We start from the raw sequence: 11,697 nt of genomic DNA on the forward strand, positions 1-11,697 counted from the left end.
GTGCATATAAGTAATTGCAGAAATTGTGACTAGAACGGAGTGAACAAGCCAGAATTGATCGAAGAGTTAAACAAGCCGACACCCAAATATATTGTGTACAAGCCTGAAATCTATTACTGTCATAGTTCTCAGTGAAATTAATTTGCTTGCAATTACTACAATAAGTTTTATAAGTTCCTCGTATTATGTATTTATAAGTCATTCACGTTTCGACCATAAATCATAATTTTGAGTGCCATTTTCATTTCGGTTCAACCTAATATTCCTTCTGGTATCATAAAATAACGTTTCAAAAAAAAAAAAAAAAACCAGAAATCAGACGGAGAATTTGTCTTACGGTTCGTTCTCATTGTACATAGCGTGAAGATCACCGAACACACAATCAAACACACATACATGCAGTTTTTAAAACAATGTTACATACATTCAATGATCGGTTTTTAAGCATCCTGTTAAATTGTGTTTTCGGTCATGTTCCCGCTCAATGTTACTTAGCATATAAGTGTGAACAACATACATACGTGAATTTAAAATTTCAAATATGTTGCTAAAGTTTTGTTCTGGCAACATTTCTGTCTGCTAAATTGCTGTGCTAAACTCTCTCAACATTCCCAACAGGCTACCACAACAAATAACCTGTCATCATCATTGAGCATGAAATTACACGTATTGATCACACATCAGCATCTCTTAATCTCTACTTATTGACAGCACTGCCGACATCGCTTCGTGAAAGTACTTTCAGCGAGGGACTTCAGCAGCAACCGTAAGTCAACGACCTTATATTATTTACATTATTTTTTTGATGAAAAGAAAGTACAAAAAGGTGATCATGAAACATATGTTCTGTTATAACATTGAAAGTAACTTAATTTTTATGAAGCTTATTGAATGATGCAACTTCACTATAAACATATGGTTCTTGTTCATTGTAAGAAATAAAGAAAAAGGAAAAAAAAACAAATTTAATCGTCACCTTTTTGATAATGCATGCTTAAGGGAAATGTTGACATATGAAGAACAAAATATTTGTTACAAAGAGTTCAGCACCGCGTACAAATTATATTTAAACATTAACTTTAATCTATCGATTTGGACCTAATAAGTCTAAAAATTTAATTTATCCGTATTCAAGCAGCTTGGGCACTTCATTTAACTTATTTATAGTTATCTGGGGTAATGCTCTAAATCGCTTTTCATTATCCAATCTTGTTCTTTCTTCTTTATTATAACTTTAACCGTTAACAAACTAAATTTACCATTGAAAACTACTATTGAGATATCAATGAAAATATCGCTAAAAACTAGTAACATCCATTAGCTTTAAGGCATGCTCATGAATACCTATTTATCTATTCCATGATTTTTTTGTCATTTATAGCAAAGATTCTATAGTCTCTGAGATTAGTTTTTTTCTAATGTTTTTAAGATCTAGATTAAGCGTTCTATTCGTACAAAATTATGAAGGTTGATTGTGAATTTTTAGTTAATAAAGAAACAATGAATTTCGAGTAAACTTAACCACTTTATCTGTTTGTGCGCTCTTGTACGTAGACATGGGTAGGTTGTAGACAGATTTTGGGGTTGCAACACCACGATCTGCATAGTAACTGGAAACAAAATGTTGCAACCTAGGTTGGGTGGGCTTTTGGGGCAACAAACCATCTCGTTGCCTGGCATCATTTGGCTTCTTTCCTGTTTCTGCCGTCATGTTGTATATTTCTCTAGCAACTTGTTGGTGTATTTTCATTTTCCTCATATACTATCTTTACTCTTTGACTTCCGTTTCCTTTCGAAACTTGTATATCCTTAATTGGTTCAATTAAAAAAAAATGCACAGAAATCATTTATATTCCCTAGTGGTCAGGTGGCAAGGGAGCCATGAAGTTATTCGAACCCCCCCTCCGACGAGCAACAAGGCCGAAATAAACAGTGCATTTTCTTCGTTAGTACTCCCAACAATATCAGCCACAGATTCTTATACGTTACATGCTTCAGAATATAAATTGGCGCCCAACGTGGGGCCCGAACAGGACATTATCTCTATTTTTTTAACACCCCGGCATTTTGCCATATTCGTTCGGGTTAACTACACCAAATTTTTAATCACTCTCCATTATTTCTATCTCTATTGTTTCCGAGTTTCTTTGAAAACTTTAGGGTATTACGGACTTAGTTGGAATACTTATTGGGTCAGTTAGTCATCCCATGAAGACCACTAGTTTTGGTACTCTCTCCTTTTGTCTTATTTTTATGAATTTAGTGGTTAGGAAGTTTTGATGGAATTCAGCTTCTGGATAGTTCGTCATGCTAGATCTGACCTCGAAAACTTCTGATCATTATCTCATAACTAAAGTCATACGTCTGGAAATATGACCAATGTTTTCCATACCAGAGTACGAAATCTTCTATTATCTATATATTTCTTTTCCCTACCAAATGATGTTTCTGTTAACTACCCTGTCTTACTATACATGAGCAAGCAAACAGATAAACCACATGCAAGAATTTTGGCAATCCGTTTTTCTTCATTATACATATATTCCTATATAAACCTTTTCCTCATAGTAGTACAAGTTTTGATATCTGATTAAAGTTTGAAACCCACTTCTATATAAAATTGTTTTCCAGTTGGTAATAAGTTATATATTTTAATTCACGGATCTCCCATGTGAAGGGGTATCATATGTTGAATTTTAGGGGTTGAAAATTCGAAATTACCTGTTTAATACTTTGTTTTTGGAAAGTATAGTTTATAGGGGGTATATTTTTTCGCATTATTGCTAGTTGTTCTTACAATATCGTTTTGAGAGTGAACTATCTGATTGGCAAAAGGTTGAGTTACCACGAAGATGCATTGAGAACTTATTTGCTTTTGAAAATCTTTCCATTTATACAATCAATATTCTAATTTTAATTAGGGAGAAAAAAGTTACCTTGATATAGCAAATTAATTGTTTATATGCCTCAGTTTTACCAATCATTCTTATTTCTTGTTTTCCGGTGTATACTAAAGCTCTTGTGTTGATGCTTTGATTGTGTGTTTACAATAATTATCTGTTTTTATATGCTCAGCATTTATATTGCATAACTGTTAGCGATTATCTGGGCTATCTCTCTTCGGGTGTTAGTTTTTCACCTTCTGAAATCTGATTTGGATTAGATTTTTTTACCAATAAATATATATTTTTGACCATTCCATATAGTAGATAGCCTTTCATATTAGTATTCAAGCGGTCCAGCAATTTTTTTTGTCAGAATGGCGTTGGAAGCTAGTGATGCATATTTGCCGCATGTCGCTTCTGAGGAAGCTACCCCAGCATGTGGAGCGTGTGCTTCACTAATAACCATTAAAGCCCAACTTGTCAAAACAAATTGTGGGCATACATTCCATAGGAATTGTTTAGCTAAGGCCGAGAAGATGCGGCCATATTGCCCTCTTTGTAATTCAAGATTGCTAAGTGAGCCATCAACCCCTAGCTCAGCTGGTGTGACAACAAGGTCTCAAGCCAAAGGAACATCTGTTCCCAATGGAAACAATCCGCAAAATGAGGAGCAGTCTCTTGGGGCTGCGGCTTCCTCTTCAATTGGTAATGCTGCTGTTAGCTCTATAGCTTCAAAGCCAAACGAGCTACAAGAACTGGTCACTTCAATAGTATCAGCGCAGCAAGCCCAGCTTATAGATAGATTGGATGAACGGATAGCCAGAATGGTCCAAAGTACTGTAGAGTCGAGACTTTCTAGACTTAATTTGAATGGACAGGCTCTACCTGCTGCTGCTGCACCATCTCGGAGCCTTCCAACTCCGCCACGGCCAATGCCTACAATGCCACCTCTAGAGGAACAAACCCTACGGGACATGCTCGGAATCCCGCCTAACAATTCCGTAAACCATGGCCAATTGAATTCGAATCGGTCGGCACAGACTGCATTAAATAATTCCATATCTTCTGATTTATCCTCCAGACCAGATAAGGTCTTACATATCATGTCCAATTGGAGGATAAAGTTTAATGGTAGTTCCACTGGCCTTAGTGTAGAAGATTTTATTTATAGAGTTGAAGCCCTCACCTCGCAGACCCTCCAGGGTGACTTCGATCTCCTTTGTAGAAATGCTAGTTCCCTTTTCGAAGGGAAAGCCGCGGATTGGTATTGGCGATACCACCGATCTGTTGTTAGTGTTGTCTGGAACGATTTATGCAGGACATTACGGCAGCATTATAGTGATTCGCGATCCGACGTAGATATACGAGAGCTAATCAGGGATCGAAAACAGAAGCCAGGGGAGAATTTCGATAGCTTTTATGACTCTGTAGTCGAGCTGACGGACAGACTTAGGGAACCGTTGTCAAATGAGATGTTGGTTGAGATCTTAAGGCGAAATTTATTGCCAGAGATACAACATGAAATTCTCAACTTGAGAATTTCATCAATTCAAGAGCTCCGTGATATATGTAGGAAAAGAGAGTTCTTCCTACAAGATATGCGGCGGAAGCATGGCACTGGGATTGCGAAACCAAGTTTTGTTGGGAAGAAAGTATATGGCTTGGATGAAGTACTTGTAGATGACGATGCAGACTCGGCATTTCTTGAAAACGAACAGGTTTCAGCGTTAACTCTAAATTGCTGGAATTGTCGTCAGATCGGACATCGTTATCAGGATTGTGTGGCGGATAGAACCGTTTTTTGTTACGGTTGCGGGGCTCCTGATATTTACAAGCCCACATGCAAGAAGTGCAACCCAAAAAACTGCCGGTTGGGTGCACAGGCGTGTGCACCAAAGCGGAATCCGGAGATGAATTAATATTGCTGAAGAGACCTGAAATTAAGCCCATACCCGAATGTGTCGATAATGTTAATGCCAATACAACCAAATGTGACCAACAGTATATAGATGTGCCGCCTTCGAGTGCATATCACTTCAAACCCTTGCACGTACGCCTTAAAGAATATTATGCCACTCGTGATAGAATTTTCAATGAAGTTTCGAAGCCCTCAAGATCAGCTAGAAGGATCCGAGATTTCTGGAGAAATGTTAGGGATTTTAAAAATAGATGTGTTTCTTCTGTCCTAGACAGGCCTAGTGACGTAAGGCCGTATGCGGAGGTAATTCTTCTTGGTGATCGAATGTTGGGTCTGATGGACACCGGCGCCTCACTGAGCTGTATCGGCGGTAGAGCGGCTAGGAACTACTTAGATTCCGGAAAACCATATAAAAAGTTGAAGTCGGTTGTCAGAACGGCTGATGGCAAAGGTCAGGATGTAGTAGGGTTCATAGAAACTACAATTATGTTTAAAGGAGTTGAAAAGGATATCATGATTTTTATTATACCAAGCTTGGACAAAGATTTGTTCCTAGGAGTAGACTTCTGGAGCATGTTTGACCTCCTTCCTCCTGGGGTAGTTCATAACCAATATCTTTCTGATACTTTGTCCGCAATTTCCGAAATATCCCATCAAGTTCAACTATCTGAAGTGCAGAAGCAACAGCTGGAGAGAGTCGTGAATTTGTTCCCATCTTTTGCTAGCCAAGGCTTAGGAAAGACGCATGTTCTGCAGCATGTAATTGATACTGGTTCGGCGAAACCAATCAAACAAAGGCATTTTCCCGTCTCTCCTGCTGTTGAAAAATTGATTTACGCTGAACTTGATAGAATGCTTGCGCTTGGGGTCATAGAGGAGTCGAATAGTGCGTGGTCGTCTCCGGTAGTGCTACATAGAAAACCAGGGAAAAATAGGCTCTGCCTAGATAGCAGGAAGTTAAATTCCGTAACTGTGGGGGATGCATATCCTTTACCCCACATTGATGGTATTCTGAGTCGGCTACCGAAGGCAGAATTTATAACAGCGTTGGATCTGAAGGATGCCTTTTGGCAGATTCCGTTGGATCAGCAATCAAGAGAAAAAACAGCATTTACCGTTCCTGGGAGACCGCTGTACCATTACACGGTAATGCCCTTCGGCTTGTGTAATGCGCCGCAAACAATGTCCCGCCTAATGGACAAGGTCATTCCACCGGCTCTCAGGACGGAAGTGTTTGTTTACCTCGACGATTTGCTGATCGTTTCGGAGTCTTTCGAGAGGCATCTTGAAGTTCTGAGGATTGTTGCTGCCAAAATCAAGGAGTCTGGCCTAACCATCAACGTGGAAAAAAGCAATTTTTGTGTAGCTGAGGTAAAGTACCTCGGTCATCTGGTGGGTGGTGGTGTTATTAAAACAGACCCAGACAAGGTATCAGCGATAACGGATTTCCCTATACCACAGTCAGTCAAACAGGTTAGAAGGTTCCTGGGAATGACCGGTTGGTACAGGAAGTTCATTAGGGACTACGCCTCGATTGCCACACCACTAACGGATCTTACCAAGACTAAACGTAAATTTATATGGAGTGATGAAGCTCAAAGATCCTTTGAGGCTTTGAAGAACCATTTGAGTAGCGCTCCAGTTCTACATAGCCCCGATTTTTCACAGCCGTTTTACATACACTGTGATGCTAGTAGAACTGGTATAGGAGGAGTATTGGTCCAGAAAGATGCGGAGGGCGAAGAGTTTCCTATTGCCTTTATGTCAAAGAAACTCAACCAAGCCCAACGCAACTATTCAGTGACCGAACAGGAATGCTTGGCAGCAATGCTGAGCATTAAAAAATTCAGAGCGTATGTGGAAGGACATGAGTTCACTGTCATCACCGACCATGCGTCGTTGAAGTGGCTCATGTCCCAAACAGACCTCAGTTCGCGGCTAGCTCGATGGGCCTTGAAGCTTCAAGGGTATAAGTTCTCGATCCAACACAGGCGTGGTAGTCAAAATGTGGTCCCTGATGCCCTCTCCAGGACCAACACGGAGGATTTATCCGCCTTGGAGGTATCCGGTTTGTCTATTTTTGAGATTAACGAGACATCAAATACTCGGACTGGTTGTGGTTTGTATGTGGATCTGGACTCAGAACATTTTAAGTCCGAAAGTTACAAGCAGTTGTTAGCAAAAGTTGAGAGAACTCGAGATACAATGCCGGACTTAAAGATAGTGGACGGGTATTTATATAGGCGTATGGAACATGCCACGGGTGAACAGGTACAAGACGATATGGCATGGAAGTTGTGGATACCTCTGGAGCTAGTTCCTGAGGTATTAGAACGCGCTCATAATGACCCGTTGGCTTCTCATGGGGGAATTAACAAAACATTGCACGCTCTCAGGAAGTTTTACTTCTGGCCGAACATGGTGGTGAACGTTAAAGAGTATGTCAACAACTGCGAGACTTGTAAGACAACTAAACATCCCAACCAGCCCCTTAGACCGCCAATGGGCGCAACATCAGAAACCCAACGTTTCTTTCAAAAGATATATGTCGACTTCTTGGGACCGTATCCCAGGTCGAAAGCAGGCAATGTAGGGATTTTTGTCGTCTTAGATCACTATTCAAAATATCCATTCCTCAAGCCCGTGAAAAAGTTCTCTTCAGAAATAGTAGTGGATTATCTTGAAAACGAACTCTTTCATACATATGGGGTACCTGAAACTCTCGTTTCAGATAACGGATCCCAATTCAGGTCTAATAATTTTAGTGCCTTCCTTAAGCGATACGGCGTTAAGCATTTTTTCACTGCTGTTCATTCACCCCAAGCCAATGCATCGGAACGGGTCAACCGATCGGTTCTGGCTGCGATCAAGTGTTATATTTCCCCCGACCAGAAAAATTGGGACTTACCGTTGAGTAGCATTGCTTGTGCCTTGAGATCCTCTTACCATTCCGCGATAGGAACATCACCATACTATCTCGTGTTTGGCCAGCACATGGTGACAAATGGTGCAACTTACCCCCTATTACGGCAACTAGGTATGTTGGAAGATAGAACCGTGCGATTTACGAAAAATGATTCTCTGGCCATAATGGGAAGTAGGGCAAAGGATTGTATGCAGAGGCAATTTGTAAGAAATCAGAGAGCCTACAATTTGCGAGCCAAAGAGGTGACATATAATGTCGGTCAGGAGGTGTATCGCCGTAACTTCACCCAAAGCAATTTTACCAAAGGTTACAATCAAAAATTAGCCCCAAACTTTCTGAAATCTCGGGTACGAAAGAAGCTAGGAAATGCCACTTACGAGTTAGAAGACCTGCAAGGCAATTATATTGGAGTGTATCACGCGAAGGATATACGACAATGACCACTGCAAGCGGTATCAGCTTTGGTGGTAAAGGTGGTTGACCCCCAAAGTCTGATTTCGGCGGGGGGTGCTGAAGTGGCGCTTGCATTGGCAAATTATGTTCACAAGATTTCACAATATTTTTATATTTTTTTCTCTTCTCAGATATTCAAATTCGAAATTGTAACCGACCTTAATTAAGCGACCTCTGCCGCTAAACTAGTTAATTGTAGGAAAATTTCCTTTTGGACCGTTGTCATTCTACCCTCATTTATCTTTGCGATTTTAGCAAATTTCATGGAAAGAAAATGTTAGCTATACGCCTTCATATGGCCTCGTTATACGTACGAGGAGAAAATCTCGTCCATTTGGCTACTTCAAGTTGAACATTAGACATCAAGAATTTTAAGGAAGAAATCCAACTTTTAATTTCCCAAAGTGAAAATAGCCTTTGGTTATAAATTATATCAAACTTATTCCAAAACTTAAATTGTTAGCAACCGTTTTGCCAATTGTAAGTAGAAACTCTTTCGAATCTTTTACTCGGAAAGGTGTATGCAATCTATCATATTTATTTCAATTTAGTTGCTTTGGAGATTTGTGAATATAATTGTTGAACGTGACCAGCCACCCTACAGGGGTTCTTCAAAAAATTTTTGATTTCCATTGCTTTATTGGAGAGACAAAATAGCGATATAATTTGCATTAGGTAAATGTTTATTCTTTGAATTACGATCAAAATTGTTCTCTCATTTAATTATTTATTAATTCTGTTAGGTCGAACAGCAATTGGTTTCTGTGAGAGCACGGCTTCTTGTGCATGATCGTAAGGCACCAAACCAAGGGCTGAACAATGCACAGAATTCAGTTGACTAATAACACTCTATCTGTCCGCTGAGTGACGTAAAACCGTTGACAATGTGATGGAAAGAAGAATATGTAATATCTGCTTGGTTCGAGAAGAAAAAATAACAACTTGCTAAATATCCACCTCGCTGGTTTAAATTATAATCTGTCCACATTGATCTTTTTGATGGTGCCCAAAATCATTTTCACCTAATGTGATCCATTGAGGTAACGTGCATATAAGTAATTGCAGAAATTGTGACTAGAACGGAGTGAACAAGCCAGAATTGATCGAAGAGTTAAACAAGCCGACACCCAAATATATTGTGTACAAGCCTGAAATCTATTACTGTCATAGTTCTCAGTGAAATTAATTTGCTTGCAATTACTACAATAAGTTTTATAAGTTCCTCGTATTATGTATTTATAAGTCATTCACGTTTCGACCATAAATCATAATTTTGAGTGCCATTTTCATTTCGGTTCAACCTAATATTCCTTCTGGTATCATAAAATAACGTTTCAAAAAAAAAAAAAAAAAAACCAGAAATCAGACGGAGAATTTGTCTTACGGTTCGTTCTCATTGTACATAGCGTGAAGATCACCGAACACACAATCAAACACACATACATGCAGTTTTTAAAACAATGTTACATACATTCAATGATCGGTTTTTAAGCATCCTGTTAAATTGTGTTTTCGGTCATGTTCCCGCTCAATGTTACTTAGCATATAAGTGTGAACAACATACATACGTGAATTTAAAATTTCAAATATGTTGCTAAAGTTTTGTTCTGGCAACATTTCTGTCTGCTAAATTGCTGTGCTAAACTCTCTCAACATTCCCAACAGGCTACCACAACAAATAACCTGTCATCATCATTGAGCATGAAATTACACGTATTGATCACACATCAGCATCTCTTAATCTCTACTTATTGACAGCACTGCCGACATCGCTTCGTGAAAGTACTTTCAGCGAGGGACTTCAGCAGCAACCGTAAGTCAACGACCTTATATTATTTACATTATTTTTTTGATGAAAAGAAAGTACAAAAAGGTGATCATGAAACATATGTTCTGTTATAACATTGAAAGTAACTTAATTTTTATGAAGCTTATTGAATGATGCAACTTCACTATAAACATATGGTTCTTGTTCATTGTAAGAAATAAAGAAAAAGGAAAAAAAAACAAATTTAATCGTCACCTTTTTGATAATGCATGCTTAAGGGAAATGTTGACATATGAAGAACAAAATATTTGTTACAAAGAGTTCAGCACCGCGTACAAATTATATTTAAACATTAACTTTAATCTATCGATTTGGACCTAATAAGTCTAAAAATTTAATTTATCCGTATTCAAGCAGCTTGGGCACTTCATTTAACTTATTTATAGTTATCTGGGGTAATGCTCTAAATCGCTTTTCATTATCCAATCTTGTTCTTTCTTCTTTATTATAACTTTAACCGTTAACAAACTAAATTTACCATTGAAAACTACTATTGAGATATCAATGAAAATATCGCTAAAAACTAGTAACATCCATTAGCTTTAAGGCATGCTCATGAATACCTATTTATCTATTCCATGATTTTTTTTGTCATTTATAGCAAAGATTCTATAGTCTCTGAGATTAGTTTTTTTCTAATGTTTTTAAGATCTAGATTAAGCGTTCTATTCGTACAAAATTATGAAGGTTGATTGTGAATTTTTAGTTAATAAAGAAACAATGAATTTCGAGTAAACTTAACCACTTTATCTGTTTGTGCGCTCTTGTACGTAGACATGGGTAGGTTGTAGACAGATTTTGGGGTTGCAACACCACGATCTGCATAGTAACTGGAAACAAAATGTTGCAACCTAGGTTGGGTGGGCTTTTGGGGCAACAAACCATCTCGTTGCCTGGCATCATTTGGCTTCTTTCCTGTTTCTGCCGTCATGTTGTATATTTCTCTAGCAACTTGTTGGTGTATTTTCATTTTCCTCATATACTATCTTTACTCTTTGACTTCCGTTTCCTTTCGAAACTTGTATATCCTTAATTGGTTCAATTAAAAAAAAATGCACAGAAATCATTTATATTCCCTAGTGGTCAGGTGGCAAGGGAGCCATGAAGTTATTCGAACCCCCCCTCCGACGAGCAACAAGGCCGAAATAAACAGTGCATTTTCTTCGTTAGTACTCCCAACAATATCAGCCACAGATTCTTATACGTTACATGCTTCAAATGCAGTGCAATGGAGTGCCTCTTTCCGTAGTCAATCTCTTGTAAAAATCATGAGTGAAAATGCATAATTTGATGCACTTCCAGATCACTTGTACATATCATTTAACTGCCTCTTTGGAGGCAAACTTTTTGCTGGGTACTGAACCTATTTTTCTAAAATTGCCAGGGAATGTACAGGGTTGGTCCCCGGTTAAAATAGGCTACAAATTTTGTTGAATTTAGGAAGGGGTGGGGTACTTCCCCTATACCCTATTTCTTTAAAAATTCTATATCTATGGTGAAAATAGGCTATATTTTTTTTAATTTCGGAGAGGGCGGGGTACCTCCTCCATGCCCTATTTTTATAAAAACCCTATTTTATCACGCCCAATTTTTAAATACGTTACATACCCAAAACTACTGAACCGATATTCCTGAAAATTCCAGAGACCCGTGGTTCAGATAGGCTATACATTGTGTTGAATTTCGG

The sequence above is a fragment of the Musca autumnalis genome, unplaced genomic scaffold (assembly GCF_047663935.1).
Source record: "Musca autumnalis isolate F117 unplaced genomic scaffold, ASM4766393v1 scaffold_1, whole genome shotgun sequence".
NCBI lineage: Eukaryota > Metazoa > Arthropoda > Insecta > Diptera > Muscidae > Musca > Musca autumnalis.